Genomic DNA, 18,096 nt, shown 5'->3' on the forward strand with positions numbered 1-18,096 from the left:
CATCAAAAATGAACCTATAAATAAAAAGTAAGAACAAGATGATAAGTAACGAAACTACTTTTGTATTAATTTGTTGTTAAATGGAGCTTTAAAATGTAAATAAATACGAACCCCAACACCAACAAAGTCACCTCCAATTTCGTGAACCATGGTTTCGCCAATGGAAGATCTAGACAAACGAACAAGAAGCCAGTTACATAGCGTATGCCCAGAACCTAACAAAAGTCTTCCACTTCTTTATTTTAAATACATTCCTGTGCACAATGCGAATTAAGTGAAGACGATCTTCGCCTGCGAAACCTCTTACGTGGAACCCGCGCATACTCTACTAAAACGGTTACACTGTGGTAACAGATATAAACGCTGAAAAGACTGCTTGACCATGACGCTCTAGATTGACTTGATCAAACAAAAATAAAATTTACAATGCTTAACTAGCTCTCAGACATGATCTAAAAGGGACAGCCAAACGAACTAAATGAACCAACCTTAATACTCCAATCCCTAATCCTAAGACTAATGCTCCATTTTATGACTCCAACTTGATTATCCAACTGAGACTCCCATACTCCCTTGGTTTCAGATTTAGCCTCCCCGCTACCCAAAACTCCATATAAATTAGCCTCTTACACCAAGTCTTTAATCTGTTCTCTTCGTTAAGAACACTTCCGGACCACTCCTCTTCGTATGGTCATTAACTGCATAATGTCATAGTTTGGTTGTCAAGCTGCAGTAATGGCTGACCAGTGTTACCATAACTGGTTGGTAAATATAAAATAACTGAATAAAAAAAACCTTTTAATAATTATTGATCGAGTTAGGATGCTTGAGCCACTAATTTGGAAATATTTGAATTTTGAAAAGAAAATTGTGTAAAGTTGTGCTATAATTTATTATTATTAGTCTTCGATGTATATCAAAATTTACATCATTGACGCTAATCTTTCTAGTAACTTTTTAAAAGTTATACTCTTTGGCGTAGAGTTTTGCACTAACGGTAAAAATTATACATGTATAAAGAATATTCGCTTGTGAAGAGCACTTTACGTAACCAGGACACGATCTTGGCTGAATACATCAATCTTCATTTCCTTTTTTTATTTGCAGACCGCATGACGAGAGTAAATCTTAGCCCTAATGCGACGATTTGTATGTAGGTCCTAGGGCTAAATGGGCTCATGCGCTACCGCCCACTTTTCCGGCCTCTTTACTTCAAATTAACACCAACCATCAGCATCAGCCCCCGCCGCTTGTTCTCCTACATGACTCTTGCTAGTCCTTCCATCGGCCCCATGCTAGAAGTTCACCCATTTTACGCCGTTGTACTTGGCTTGGGCTACTTCTACTCTTATTCTTCCCCTCACTATAAAACTCTTTAAAGAGATTTTCCTTTTATCAATTTGTAAGGCAAGTCTTTTAAAAAGCACTTTCTGCTTATATATATTTTTTTTAAAGCTTCGCCATTGTAATTAGGCCATAAAGATTTTGGTAGCTAAGTTTAAGTAATTGAGGAAATATAATATCGCTTCTCATTATTTACAGGGTTACTCCATTTATTTTAACGCTTCGATTAGCCACCGCAGAATTCATTTCTCCGTTTATTTCACCAGTTCTGGGGGAAATCTGAGCAAAGTTATGTAGTATTTTATTGATTTATATCTTTAGAAGATCCTAGAAGTCCATGCTGTAACGGTATAAACTTTAAACGTTTTAATTTTGTCCAAAGAGATTGGAAATATATTCAGGAAGTGCGGACGTTTATTGCGAATCATTAGTGAGCTGGTCGCGAATTTCTTAAAAAGATTGGATTAGTAGGGTGCAAGTTACATTTAAACTTAAACTATTATCCGTAAACGAATATTTAGAATATTCCATCTGTAGTAGTAATAACTTAGAAGAACATCAGATTCGTTAAATCTGTTTCCGAATAAGGATCTTAAAGTTAGGGAGGAAGTTCTATAGCAAAGCCTTGGAATCATTTTCTGATTAGGGATTTTAACCAATCCTAATAAACTACCAAAATTGCATCGCTTATTTCTACAATTCGCTTTTGGTTTTGTTCGAGACATATAAATGCAAGCCTTAAACCTTTCTTGTACTTGAACGGAGATTTCGGGAAATTTAAGCAGCTATTTTCTACGAATTTTTATTTTTCCAATTTAAGACCAACAACCTCTGAGGTCATTGCAGCCCGGAGCCTTTTTTCAGTGCACTGCTGACCAGTATTCTTTCTTTAGAAACAACTCTGCTCGTCTATGGGCAGTAAAGGGCAGGAAACTCGTAATTAGAGAATCCTGAGAACCAGCAACTGAATTCGAACCAGAAATCTCTGGTAGGAAAACAGTGCACTAAACATTGAGCCAGTCAGTCCTTCATTTCTAATATTATTATAGATTTTGAATTTATTCTTTATCTCTACTGAAGTGCTTCAAACCGAGCATGTGAACTTTATTAAACAAAACCAACTAATAAAGCAAAAATTAAACTGTTGAGAATATTACCGTTTCTCATTTGTTTGCCAAATTATCCGTCAATGTTTTCGGATCAAATATTTGTTTTCGTTGCTTATATAACAATCAGCTGTCCACTCCTTTATTTGTTTTAACAAATAAAAATCATTCAAAAAACTGTGGAAATCAATTTTTTAAAATTATTAGTTGATGTCTTTTGATTTTTTTAAATATAGTTCAACTTCATTTAATATTCATCTACTAACCACAAATTCAATTCGAATGATATTTTTCAGTTTTTATCTTTGTTAAAAGATACCCAACTTTGGAGTTCTGTCTAAGGGGGAAAAAAAGGATTAGAGATTTTCAGACCTTTTTAAAAATTCCCTTTTCTCCATTATTTAGTACTTAGTGAAAGTTCATTAATATATTATTTATGAAAAAGAGAGGAACTTAGGAGGGCAGATGAAAAGATAATGGCGATTATGTTTTATTAAAGCACAAGTATTACTCGAACATGGAGAATGAAGTACATAACTTTAACTCGGGACCTAGGAGAAGAGAATTACGGTCTTTATCACACTTTGCATGTAGTTTTTGTTATTTTTCTGGAATCACAAAGATTGGTTTTGTCACATTACTTCCAACATTTCTAGCTAGAGTTCAGAGGCTACTTCCACAGCTACACAAACCAAAAGTAATTGCTTCTCTGTATTCTTTCTTCATGCTATTGGATTACCTCTGAACTTTTAATTCTATTGATTGCCTGATTCCATACTCCCTTAGGGCCTTAGCCTCAATTAGGAGGACCCTTTTGTTTATCTTTCCCATGATAAAAACTAAGGAATAAAATAGCTTCTGTTTTTTTTTTGTAGCTTAATTTGTCTTTATTTTAGTTTGTTTGTTAATCAGATTGTTTTTTTCTCCTTCTACCACAAAAAGAGTAATCAATGAAGTGCAATTACTAATAATCTATACTTTTTTTATACATTACTATTTATAGTTATTTTATATACCTACATAATCCTGGTAATTGTAATTGCCGGGAACAAAATGCTCTTGTCTTAAGATTAATATAAAATATACTAAAAAGTATCGTTTTGAATAATTAAATTTAATAAAATTTACCGGTTTTAAGCCTTCTTATAAAACACGATATTTCAGCAAATAACTCCGTAAGGTGTTCTGCTGAGTTTGGTCCAGTCCCTAAAGAAGCTGTGACAGGAAGCTATGGTGAAAATTTCCTTAAAACCTTAAGTATTGCAGAAGGAATTAGTATTGCTACTTCGAAACGATCGTAGAATCAGAAAAAGCAAACTAAAAACTTGCATGTTTTGGAATTATAGTTATTTCATTTCATGACTGTTTTTTACAGATTTTGAGAAAAAAAAAAGTTTAGAAACAAACCTCATGTTTTGTGTTTCCAAACATTTGTACCAAAATCAGTATTAAAAATTAAATTAACATTGGCTGTGTTAATTGTCTCCGAGAAGATGAGAAGTCTCTGAGAAGTTGAGCCTAATATTCTTTGAGAGAATCGCCTCCATTTTGCGATTTTATACTACCACTCTACATTTATTTAATAATTTTTGGCAATTACAATTTTCATACTGCGCGGCACTTGCTTTTCGTAATTTTTTCGTAAACATTTTATTTATTTATTTTATTTTTGGTTTGTTTGCACATTAACCATGTATTGTGTAGAATTGAAAATGTCTTGGAAATTTAGAATTGTTTCAGTTAATCGCCTTTCTTTCTATGAGTATTTATGTGCTATTCATGTCGAAATTAGATTCAATTTGTAGATGTTAAAGTTGATTGTCAAACAAAATGTAGTTTCAAAGTTTTAGAATACAAATTACTTTTGAAAATAATGTATTTGGTTAAAATAGCGACATCATCTGTTTGAAGATTACAGTTTTTGTTAAAAGAACAGACTATTCTTCGACTGATAATAAACAATCTGTTTTATTTAGCAAGTTTCCGTTAAAATGATTAATGTCTCCATTGTTATAAAATTACTACAAGGGTGAAATAGTTTAATGTTTGCTTTAAAATTAATTTGGTCTTTTATACATATGTACACAGTACTTCTTGCTACATTCCCTTTTAGTATTGCCTCGGAAAGTTCTCAGTTTGTGTGGCAGAACTATCTCTTGATTACACTTTTGTTTCCTTCCAACATTTACTATGGGAAGAAAACTACTGAATGTAGTGGGAAAATAGTTTTGTTAACGTTAAGCATTGTTTTGCATCTTAACTTTTATAAATGTTAGTTTTAAAAAATAAACTCCAACTTCTTAAAAGCATAGCGTTTTATCAATCCTTTTTCTCTTTTAATCTTTACTTCTCTTACCGTTGGCTCAAATAATTACTTCACATTACCACCCATTCTCCACTTTTAATAAGTTCCATCCAATCTAATCTTAAGGGTTTTCAAGTTCAAGTATAAATTATTTACTGAGTAGGAGGTTATCATGGAAATAGAAAATTTCATTTCTATTTCTGATACTATTTAAAAATTCCGTAAAGTGTTGTTTTAAAATGCTATTTGATTAGAAAATGCTCTATAACTATACAGAGACTCAACATGACTCATCCCTGTGTTGCGCTAGATTTGTTTTTTGAAATTTTAGATCTGTGTTTTATTGTTTTTATTTAGAAGATTCTTATAGGACTCATTTGGGTTTATCGAAGTGAAGAGGAACCGATCAAGTGATTCGATTTAGCCGGTGAAATGTCTGATTTAATTGTTCATAATTTCAAATTGTAATTTTTGTTTTTCATATTCGACAATTGTCAACAGCATCTACCAGCTCTCTGAAACATTAAACAGCAAGAAAACAACGAACAAGACTTCTCAATAAGAAATTATTGCTAAATATGAAATCTTAATTTTCTATCTCTCTCTAGAAAATTCTGACAATTCTCTCCCTTTTCATTTGTAACACGGATTTAATATATTCCATATTAAAAGTAATATTTCATAAAAGATTTATTGTATGTTAGGTTCGTGCTGACTGAAACTAAGGAAACTTGTAATGAATGCTACTTGTAAGGCACGTGCACAAGTGATCCCATGAAATTAGAAGGCAGTAATATATGTTTTACTCAAGAAGTGAAATACCTTCCCATACATAAACTTTAATTATAAATAAATTCTCCAACAAACTGTTGGTGAAATCTGATTTCAATTGTACATTCTCAATTTTGATTACTCTGAAGGTGCGTTCTGGAGATTTACCTAAAGTTGTTTAGGGTCTTGGAACTTTACCTATTAGACCGTTTATACCAAGAGGGAGAGCCAATTCCAGCAGTCCCTTATACTGGATACCTTAATGCATTTCCATCTACAACCCCCTTTTATTCTCGCAAAATGCATTATTATAAATAACATTATTTGCTGCTTCTATGTGTATGCTTAACTTAACGTAGTATTATTAACCTCCATAACTGACTATTAAATTGCACTCAGCCCTTCGTGACCCTCTTTATCTAGACACATCTATTGCACCTACAATATCCTTTAATATTACAGTATTCATTACCTTAATGGCCAGTTGGTTGTTACCTAGACTACCAACTATGTTGTTTCTTCCATCTGGTATTCTATTTGCTTTCTCGGATTACATTTATCTATCTATGACACTAAACATAATATAACTACTGTTGCAAAATTGCAATATCTTGTATATTTTTTTTGTTAAGATACTTCTTTTTCCTTTGTTTATCGATGAATAAGCTTAAAATAAATAATTTTTCCAGCAAAAGGTTCAAGAACGTAAGTCTGTGCAATAGATATTCTTTCCATCCTACCGCCAGCTACAATATTATAGCCCACATAATACTGTTATTTAACTTAATATGAATAATATTTTATAATTAAGGCTGCCTGAACATAGAGGAATTTCGACTAAAAGAATGTTCCGTTTGTCTATTGTAACATATGTATTTTTATTCATTTTAGCTTTGAATTTCTAAAACAAAAGGTCATCTTTGATTTGTTAGATTCGCTTTAAAATAATATTTATTTTGGGGTTAACATTTATGGTTAATTTAGTATTTAGATTTTTTTATTTGCATTTTTAATTCATTCTTAAAAATAAATATTTTTGGTGGTTGAACTATTTTATTGTTTTGAATTTGAATTGTATAAATTTTGTTTTATTTTCTAGGTATAAGCGGAAGGACTGCGACAACTTGCTGCGGTGAGGTGCTTCTCTCATTTGTGATTTTTTTAGCCTATGTAAGTTTCTGCTTCTAAATAGTGATAATATTTACGAATTAGACGACCATGTAAATGTAAATATATATATAAATTGGATCAATGTCTTGTTTTTCTTTTTGATATATTTAAAAAAGAAGAGAAATAATGTGTAAATTCTATTTACTAAAAATGTTTACCAGTGATTTTTCTATATTTTCGTTTTGATTCATTTAACAAATTGTAAATATTGTAAAAATTAGGCTTTTCTTTCTTTTTTAAATTTCTTTTTTTATAAAAAATTATTTATTTCTTCAAGAAATGTTTTAGTTCCAGTTTGGGTAGCTATTGTAAATATGTTGGAAAAGATTCGAAAAATAAAAATTCTTTGTTTACAAAATCTCTCGGGGGTGAAAAAGAAGAGAGAAAATCTCTCTTTAAAAAAAATTAGAGATTTTTTTTTTAAATTAATTTAAAATTTGAAATTCACTTTCGAAGCGTTCCATTGTATTATTTTTATTTCTTTGTTCTTATTATTATTTTTTTTTTAACAATTAGTTTAATAAGCTTTCTCACAAGACTGATGGGCCTTAGAGCCGTTCTCCTCTATCTCGTCGAACTAATCTTACTTTAACTTTGTAATTTCTATTTATAGTATGGGTTGTATTTAAAATAAATGATCATTTCATTGATTTTTATATAGTTATTTATTTAACAAGTGTGGAAAGTAGTACTTTTCCTCACGCGAGGCAGGGAGTGCAAGTGCAAATTGCCGAGTGTGAGGAAAATACTTAACACTCGAGTTAAATATTATATTTTTTCTGCAACCATTAGATTTATTAACTAAAAAAATTAAAAATTTCATTTTTACAGTCTACAAAAAGTAATTTATTTATTATAAACATTTATTGTTATATTACAATTATTTACATTACTTACGTATTTACATTACTTATTACATTTTCTGCTGTTTCTTTTATTGATGGAGGAGTGTTTTCTAAACAGGAATCACTAGAATCCATTTTAAATTTCTATAAGGTAACACTATAACCTTTTTAACTGTTATAATTAAAAATATCTAATTATTTATTAAAATATTATTTTTATTTCTATATTCCTTTCAATTTTTATTTTATTGTTTAATATTCGTTTTTTAATTATTTAGTTACGTTAAATAAGCTTATTAAAGTTTTACAGAAAATATTTATGTTAATAACAAAACTTCTTATATCAAGGAAGCACAATAAAGTTTTTCCACTCACTAGTGAGGAAAGTGACACTAATAGGAATTTTTCCCCACTAGTGTGGGAAGTTGGGCATTACACAGCCGATTTTAATTGAGTAATGAGAACTTTCCTACATGGTTGCAGAAAAAAGTAATTTAATATAATTTCAAAAATTATAAACGAAACAAAAAATTATTAAACACTGACAGTTTTTATTGTTGTTTTGTAGTAGTCACGAGAAAATATTAATAAAAAGAATCCTTTTTAAATATTTAATAGTTTCAATAATCAAGTTCGTAAAAAAAAATCAAAATTTCCGGACCCTATCTTCTTGTTATTACCATTGTTATTGTTCAGTAACCACAAATCTGAGCTATCACAAGTCCTTAATGCTAACACGGTTTTTCCCAAAATGTTCTGCGTTTGAACGCTCAAGTATTCCAGCTAGCTGTTTGGTAGTATGTAACCACTTACTTCGCAAAAACTATGTTAATTGTTAGGGCTGTCAGTTGGTATGTATTGTTATTTTACTGGCAAGTAAAAGAATCCGAGATCCTAAGTTACCCGCAGGGTTCCAGAATTTGCCAAGAAATTCTCCGTGGGCATTCATTTTTGCATTAAATAAAGTTCATCATGGGTTATTTTATATACTATTTTATATTCCGAGATATTCGCTTAAAAATATCTGATAAAATAAATCTTTATCACTTTCCTAGCACGTAAGGAAAAGTAAAGTGGGTTGAAGGAAAGAGATAGAAAGTGGGATATTCTAGCGTTGTACGTTGCAGGGTTTTCCGATTACTCCGACCGCAAATCATGCTTTTTTTCTCTAATAATTTCTTAGAACCATCGAAATTGTTTTATATTCTATCGAACAAACAATCGAAAAAGCAAGACTAAACAAATTCAATTTGAATTATGTTTAAAGATTTAATTAAAATTAATGGATTTTTTTTTTATCGCCGATTTCAGCCGTCGTTAGTGCGCATGTTTTTTTAATTCTTGACCGGTTTCGCATTTTCATCCATCATTAGAGGCTTATTAATCAGTTTGGTGTAAAGAATTTGACTTCATTTTTCGTCTCACAATACAGTTGCTGACACTTGATTGTTTAACGCATGTTCGAAACATTTAAATAAGAAGTGGCAAATTCAATCAAAGTTAAACCAGAACAACGAACTACTACTTCCCATCGTCCAGCTGTGAGTGGCAAAATGTTTGCTTTTGATTCTATAAGTGTGTTAAATTTTACAGAAAATTGTATTCCATTGAGGCCCGATCCGTTTTCCCCTATCTTAATTTCTAGTTTTATTTTCGTTGTGTCGTAGAATTTTTTTAAGTTAATTGTTTAAAATTCGTATTAATTTTTTCCATTGTGCCGACATTTTTTTTTTGTTTTAATATAGTATTTAATGTTCTATCCTGGTAACTGTGCTTAGGAATTATCACTGTGATTTATTTTTACATTTTCATCATTGGATTTCCAAATTCCCTAGCTTCGAAGCCAAAATCAGGGTTGGATAACAGTTTTACTGCAGCGTCTGCTGGGCTCTGAATTTTTCCAATTGACCTGTTCAACTCCTTCTAATTATTATTTTAATATTTATTTATTCTTTTCAAAAGGAAGGCAACCGATTCCGGTTCCCGGTTTGGTGGATGAGGATCTCAGTTCATCATTCGCTTTGACGCTCATAATTTATCCTTCGTTTTCTTTTACTTATATTCAAAGTTGGTTCTTTTTTTCCACACAAATATTTGATATTTTTTTTTGGCAGTTTAGATATTAAGTTTTGATAATGTTTTATAACTTCGTTGTTCGCAGTTCTGAATACAATTAACTGCTTGCTTTTCTAGTTTACTCCGAAATAGTTTACACCTTAAAAGAGACTCCGCAAATTTGTAATGCTTATTTATTTATTTTGCGATGGTCGCGTTACTTTTTATTTTTTATTTTTATGTAATTTTGTTCGTGCCTTATTTATTTATTTCGGTTACTTTGGTAACCATTTTGTTTGCGTGAGGTTTGTACGTGGTACTTTTTGGGCTATTCTGCCGCTATTAATTTTTTAGATAGAAACAATCGAGGTCTGAGGATTTTGAGTTTACTTTAAATAAAAGATGCGACAATATTGCTTGTACCAAATTCTAGCATTAGTTGCTTTCTTAAATTTTGTCACATGAAAAGTCTTTTATTTTTTCGTTTTATTCTAAAAGACTTAATTTCCCTTTGATGCAAATTTTCTTAAGTACACTGTAATAAGTCTGCCGAGAGTCTACAAAAGATTTAGGTTAATACCTTCCTAAGATGTCCGCTTGTGGATGTGATACAGAAGAGGAGAGGAATTGTCTAACAACCCTCCCCATTCACCAGCTTCTCAATTATAATCTTATTATTTTATCTGAAATGTTCATTTATTTTAACAATCCTTCGAACTTTTATTATTATTTCTTCTTGCATTAAACTTTTTTACTCAAATATTTTGAAAAATAAAAAAAATACATATAGGTAAATAACAAAAAATCTAAAAAAAAAGAAAAAAGGTCTTTGTAGATTGGAAAATAAACAACTAACATGTAGAAATCGTCTAGTTTTAGTAATGGGAAAACATAACAAAGCCAGTCTTGTTGTTAACATTTAGATGAATGTAGATGTGTAATCATACATAAATATATTACATACATACATAAATATTATGTAATTTTTAACATTTATTTAAAGAAAAAAATGGGAGTGTTCCTAAAAAAATATTTATGGATCTCCATAATATAGCATAAATGTATATTTTTCAAAATACTATTTGAGCTTTTGAAATAAAGAATAAATTAAAAATGTGCACTACTGGTACTTTTAAAACAAAGAAACAATATAAGTAATGCTAAAAAAAAAAAAAATTTATAAATATCTATATTTGCGTAAAAAAGGCTGTAAATAATAAATATATACATATATACAATAATACTATCAAATTAACGAATATATTTTGATGTAGGCATTTTTGGAAGCGGGGAGAGTTGTCTAGTTTTTAAAAACGCTAGTCTTACGAGGAATTAAAAGGAAAACAATGTAAATAAAATTTGAAATAGAAATGAGAAGATGTAATGAACAAAAAAAGAATTACATTCAATTGAATAGATTTTATTCATTTCAATGGCTTTTTATTTTTTACCAATTTAAAAGAACTTGAAAAACAAAATTCTAGGCTAAACAATGGGAATTACATAAAATTAAAGACTGAATGGTGAGTGTATTGCAATTTTAAATAATAAAATTATTACAAAAAAATAAAATAAATAAATAAAAATGATGTTGAAAGGTGTTATGTACTTTAATGAACTAACGCGCTGTGCTCAATTGTATAATTTTCGCTTCCCATCTATATTTTTATTTTAATTTTCATTTTTATTACATGAATGTTTAAAATAAATTGTATAAATGAAAAAAGAGATACAGAATTGTTTTATAAGTGTGTAAAATATGAAAGAGTGGATTATAAGAGATTAAAGAAATATAAATATATTTAAACGTATATAAGAAATAATAAAAGAATTGTTATCGATTGGTGCTCCTCTTAAATAAAAAAAATGTGTACATTTTTTGGTAAATTATTTACATTTTTTTTGTGTTTTTTTAAATTCATTTCCTTTGTATATGTCTTAATTATATTTATTTTATATTATCTTCGTCCTGTAAATAATTATTTCTTTGTATTTGTAAATATGATATAATTTGAAATGCAGAGCGCTGCAAATCGAAATAAAAGCAAATATTTTGTATTGAAGATTTGTCTTATTTTTCGTTCTTTTATTTCCTTATTTATTATGAAACGTAAGAAGTTCAGATCCAGGAAATTCTGCTTAATTTCAAAAAATTGGGTAAATCAACAAATAGTAGACCTCGCTGGGTCCTGTTCAAACTAATTTAAAAACAAACGAGGTAAGTATTTTTGGAATATACATTTCAGATTGAATTCTACATGGCTCTGTATCCAAAAGTAGGCATAAAGCTTGGTTTAGTGACAGTGTGAACTGGTGTAGAGAACAATGTGTAGGTCTTGAAGTACTGTAATGAATACTTTAAATAAAATCATATAGAAAATTCATCCAACTAAAATAGAAAGCTTGGCATAATGACATGTCCACAACATGAAATACAAATTTCTGCATGATGAAATGTCCATAATATGAAACATGGCATGATGTAATGTCCACAATATGAAACACAAACTCTGGCATGATTGACATGTCCACAATATGAAATACAAAGTTTGGCATGATAATGTCCACAATATGAAACATGGCGTGATGTCATGTTCACAATATGAAACACAAAGTTTGGCATGATAATGTCCACAACATGAAACACAATGCTTAGCTCTCTTGGACAGGAATGCCGCCCTACTGACGCTACCTCTCAGTTATAAATAGTTGATAATGGAATCTAGTGTATGGGTGCAGGAAGTTGACAAAGAATATTTTGAGTCAACCATCGTTAAAGAAAAATTTTGAAGAATATTATATGATCTATTAACTACTGTATAATTATGATTATTACATGTCAATGATTCTAACTAACCTTTGTTCGTAATTAGTTCAATTACAGATCTGAGTAGATCTGTTAAAGAATTGCTTCATGACAAAAACCATTCTCTATAAAGAAATAACAATTTTAATTATGTAAAAGGAATTATTATTAATTATTTTTGTGATTTCTAGTGCCCTTAACGTCCAACTACCGATCAGGAGTCGTGGAAAGCGGTGGTAGCTAGCACACTTTGGCTTACTGAACCAATGACCAAAAGACTCCTCGACAAACGCTCCAAATTGTCTTTTACCAACAAAAAGAAACTACAGCCCTACTAGCCCCCAATCTGGATATACAGACTTGAACTGTACGGTTCTGCAAAGCGTTCCAATCTCAACCGCATCCAATCCCTTCAATCGAAAATCCTACGCACCATCATTAACTCTCCTTTCTACGTAAGCAGTCACATTATCCACACTGATCCGTTACACCAAATTTCATTCCAAACTTTCCCAACACTTCAATCCGCTCATAAACTACCTATCCCAAACTACTCTTCCCTCAAATCCTCGCCGAAGACTGAAGCGTCGATGGCCTCGCGATCTCCTGATCGCATGATAAAAAAGGGCATCCTTCGAATTCACTTCGAATTAACTTATATCGTTAGATAGCCATCTAAAATCTTTAAATCTTTTTAAAATTTAAATCTTCCAAGCTATTTTTCTTTATAATCTGATTTACTTGTTGCCAATAGGCAGTTGTAAATTAAAATAGAGTTGAAAAAAAAAATCGTACCATTAAATAAAAATAAATGTCCAAGACTGTGGTTTGAACCAGTGTCATAAATTAGCTTTACGGCCTTCACCTCTAACCCGCTCGGCCATCATGGAGCCTTTTGGGCAGTAGTATGTATCGTTTAATTGAAGGCACAGTAAGCCTTTTGTGGCTGCGGTGCCGTGGGGCGAAGGTCCCGTCCTGCTTGCTAATCGTTTAATTAGTAGTTAGTTACAATGGGCATCATTTTTACAATTGAAGGATTTTTTTCGCTTCCCTTGAAATATTGTGATTTATACCAGGAAACTTTATTTACTGCTTACTTCAATTGTTGCGACAAAAACTGGGCATTACTTTGTCAAGTATTAATTTAAATAATTCTGAGGGAATATGAGGAAAGGCCATTCAGTGTGTATTTTAGGCAAGTGAGGACTAAGACAATTTTGCCTTACATATGATAGCAGTCAGCCCATGGTTTTGGGTTTCTGATCGTGTTTTCTGTTCGTAACAGACTAGTCTTTTTCTCTTTGTTTCTTTTTGTTTTGTTAGGATTTAAAAAATGAGAATTGAATTAAACAGAGTGCTAAGAAGGAAAGTACGATTATTCCAAAATTAACGTAACAGAGATTAAATTTCCTTTCATAGACCAAAGGTAGAAATTTTTGCCTAATTTTTGTATTGTAGTTTTTTTAAAAACATTTTAATAAACTTGTTGAGACATGTTTAAACAGGCATTGTGAGATAGGACTGCGACAATGTTTCGCTCGATACTGTTTGAAACATTCATCAGGGCCATATAGTGTACTTCGTGTCACATACTTCATGCCTTAAATATCATCAACTGCAACTCTCAACGTCTATATTTATTTCCTTCGGTCATTGTATCTTGTCACAATTCCAGCTAGTGGTAAATTTACCATTTAGATTTGAAAAAGTGGCTGTGATAAGCAGTGAGAGGGAAGTTAGTGCAATGAAAATTAAAATCCAAGTAAGTAAATTAGAATCTGCTCGTCTAAAACGTTAATTAAGCGATAAAAGTTTTTATTACTTTTATATTAAATAAAATTTTAAACGGGAAAAAGGTCTGCACCCTTTTAGCGGTATTCCCGGCTCCATTTGCAGAGTTCTACAATTATACCATAAATATATCTCACATATAATTTTCATAGTCAGTTTTAATTAATTTTAAATTTTAAGATCATTCACCTTTTTCAGTGCACGACGAGCCTCGCACAGTGTACAGAGTTCTCTTGTTATGGACATTCACTGTACAACACTACACAGTGAGCCCAATGTAGCTCTAGGAAAAGAAAATGTAAGGTCTGGCAGGGAGTTCTAACCTAGAACCAGTGCAATAACCTCGCAGCTAATGTCTCTACTTTTTTACGTACAATTTTTACGAAATCTGCCAATATAATAACACAGTTTTAGTGTCTAGTTAGTGGAAGAAAAAAACTCTAATAATTCTTACTTCATCATATTTTTGTTATTACTGGATGTAAGTCTGAAATGTAAGAAATGTAACAAAGATATAATTGGGCACCTGTCCCGAGTAGCAATGTGCTTTGCTCTAATTAATTCAAAGTTTTGTAATTTCTTTAGATAAGTATAAATAGTGGTACATTTTCCAATTTATCTTTGAAACCGAGATCATATCTTCAATCAAATTTCAAAATTACTATATTTTCGCCTAAGAAAATAATAGGAATTTGCTGAAAATATGTTTTGAAGAGGCATTTCCAATCCGTATTTATCGCGTCCCGTTTGTTGTCTATCTTGTTCTCAACAGAATAATCACTTGCAAAAATAATAATAGCGTTTGTTCTAATACAAAACCCGTCCTTTTTAGTTTTAATTTATTAGAAAAAATTCCGTGGTGAACATAAGTGTACCTCCACATCTGTCGAATAAAAAAAAGAGTCGAGTTAAATGAATACTATTCAGACAATACTAGCATGATCTATACAATATTATTGTTTGCTTATTGAAACGACGCCTCAGTAGCTTAGAGGCGTGGATCGCCCGACGAGATTGATTTGGTTCTGATCTTCGTCTTGGATTACGTTTAAAATTAATATGAGTGATACTTGTTGCGTGTATTTGATACTTAATACTTAACTTTCTGAACGGCAGCCAGACCTTACGATAAAGCTGAATGCTGATGTACTTAAAGTATTCTCATTGAAGTAACCAACAACTCAAGTACACTGTAGGATTATTTTGAATAAATTAGAAACAAGGTAAGTACCTGGCTGTTAATATTTGGCCATATTATCTTCGATATAAAACAAATTATAACTTTGGAGTTACTCCCATAACTATTTTCGTGTGTCTATATTTTCTAACATATAATTTCCCGTCTTGAGAGAAGTATATTTTTTTTAAGGTCATGTGTGTTTAGTTTTAAAGAACGTATGAATAACGGGTGACCGTATTTTCTATTTTGCTTTATACATCCTTGAAAACGGAATAAAGTGAATTATGATCTCCTTATGTATTTGACAAGAAGTAGTACTTTTTCTATATTTTACGTGAATATTTTTTTGAAAACATCTTTAATCTTTCAAAAATATTTTAGTAAAAAAAAAAAATCACGAGCTTCTTGTGTGAAATTTTATGTCAATCAAAGTTTACAAAAGTTGGTAGTGATTTTTTATAATACTCTCTAGTATCAGTGGTGTAATTGGTAAATCAACATTGCTTTCGGTATTTAGGGCCATTGCAGCTAATCGAATCCTGTTGCATTCAATATTATATTTTCATAAATCGATTGTTTAAAAATTTAACTATAATATTAAACTACGTAATTAATGTTGCATCAATGCCTGTAGAATAGTAATAACTCATCATCGCTAGGGATAAAACCGCAATTAAGCAAATATATAAATATATGTATATTTTAAATTATTTACTTTGACTAAATACGAGGGTCGTTTGAAAAGTCCGTGCAAAAATAAAAACCTTAATTTTTGGGGTAAACCTTTTTTATTTTTCAACATAGTCTCCTTTTAGGCTTATACACTTCGTCCAACGCTGCTCTAGTTTGTTGATCCCTTCCGAATAATAGGATTTGTCCAAGTCTGAAAAATAGCCATTCGTTTCTGCAATCACCTCCTCGTTTGAATAAAATCTTTTTCCCGCCAGCCATTTCTTCATATTGGGGTCTAGAGAATAGGGGGGATGTGAAACGAGTTGGAACCCTATTTCCATTAATTTTGCGACCACAACTGCTGAGGTGTGAGCTGGTGCGTTGTCGTGATGGAAAAGGACTTTTTTGTGGGCCAATCGTGAGCGTTTTTCTTGCAGCTCGGTTTTCAAACGGTCCAATAACGATGAATAATATGCACCTGTAATAGTTTTACCCTTTTCCAGATAGTCGATGAGGATTATTCCTTGCGAATCCCAAAAGACAGTCGCCATAACTTTCCGGCCGAAGGAACGGTCTTCGCCTTTTTTGGCGCAGATTCCCCCTTGGTAACCCATTGTTTAGATTGTTCTTTGGTCTCAGGAGTGTAGTGATGTATCCATGTTTCATCCACAGTGACGAAACGACGGTTAAAGTCCTGCGGATTCTTCTGGAACAGCTGCAAACCGTCCTTGCAACACTTCACACGATTTCGTTTTTGGTCAAGCGTGAGCAATCGCGGCACCCATCTTGCGGATAGCTTTGTCATGTCCAAATGTTGTTGCAAAATATTATGTACCCGTTCATTCGAGATGCCCTCAGCACTAGCAATCTCACTCTTCTGTCATCCATCACCATATCATGGATTTTATCAATGATTTCTGGAGTAGTAACCTCAACAGGGCGTCCAGAACGTTCAGCGTCACTTGTGCCCATATGGCCACTCCGAAAATTTTGAAACCACTTATAAACTGTTCTAATCGAAGGTGCAGAGTCACCATAATGTTTATCAAGCTTCTTGAGGCGTTTTGCCTTTCATAAAGTAGTGTTTAATCAACACACGAAATTCTTTTTCGTCCATTTTTTGAAAATCACTCGACTTCCTCGATTCAAACGAATGCCAAACACAAAGAAATAGACCGATCTGGCTGAAACTTGGTGTGTGTTCTTCCAAGAGATGCTACTAACTAAACATAACCTCGATACGCGCCAGTGGTGCTATCTCTCTGAATTTGCACGGACTTTTCAAACTCAATAATGTGAGGAGGGACTATCCTAAGATAGGTCAGTGCAATGTTCTTTTCTAATTCTTTTTTCTTTTCTTAATATGTTAAAACATAATTGGTATTTGGCACTGGCGAGATTTATTTCTACTAAGTAAACATCGTATAATAAATCTTCCTTAACAAAGCGAAAGCGGTTCTTCTAAATTTCAATTTTATATGTTGAACTCTTGCATACATACGAGTACATCCCTAGTAAGCTAGCCGTGTACTTCTCTTTTATCACAATGTTCGGAATTATGATTTAAATTGGATATTACGTATGACCTAAGGAGTTTATTTGTGAAAACAAATTGTAATTTCATGTCACTTATGAAACCATTTAGTTTTTACTACAATAGATTTTAGGTTTGCAAACCTGGAGTGGAACTTGGCACCACTGGAATAGGAGTTCACAACACTAGGAGTTGAGCTAATCCTTCGCTAAGAGTTTAAAATGCAAATTGAATTTGATTATTTCATAGTAAATATCTAGATAGATGTGATACAATGTCGTGATGCAAATACGTTGTAGAACGTGAGACGGACAAAAGTACGAATATTTCAAACTAACAAAATTATAAGAATAGAATGTAGTTAATTTACATAATCAACACGCTGAGAACAAGGTGAGTTTTTCTTTTTAGCGCTCACTTCTTTGAAATAAAGGAGAAATTGAGGGGGAGAATGTTTTTCTCAAAATGTATTTAAATTTATCTTAATTCTGCCGTTGAGAAGAATTGGTAAAAGCAA

General features: G+C 31.6%; 1 protein-coding gene across 1 annotated transcript in view; it reads left to right on the forward strand.

The window, feature by feature from the left end:
• The window catches only part of LOC141459739 (toll-like receptor Tollo), an 86,364-nt gene extending 74,705 nt beyond the window's left edge, over positions 1-11,659 (forward strand). Inside the window, exon 2 of the mRNA XM_074139137.1 lies at positions 6,626-11,659. The gene's annotated coding sequence lies outside the window, so the exon portion shown is untranslated. The remainder of the gene's footprint in view (positions 1-6,625) is intronic.
• The last annotated feature ends 6,437 nt before the right edge of the window (positions 11,660-18,096 follow it).

The sequence above is a fragment of the Rhodnius prolixus genome, unplaced genomic scaffold (assembly GCF_049639745.1).
Source record: "Rhodnius prolixus isolate KJV_2025 unplaced genomic scaffold, Rpr scaffold_1, whole genome shotgun sequence".
NCBI lineage: Eukaryota > Metazoa > Arthropoda > Insecta > Hemiptera > Reduviidae > Rhodnius > Rhodnius prolixus.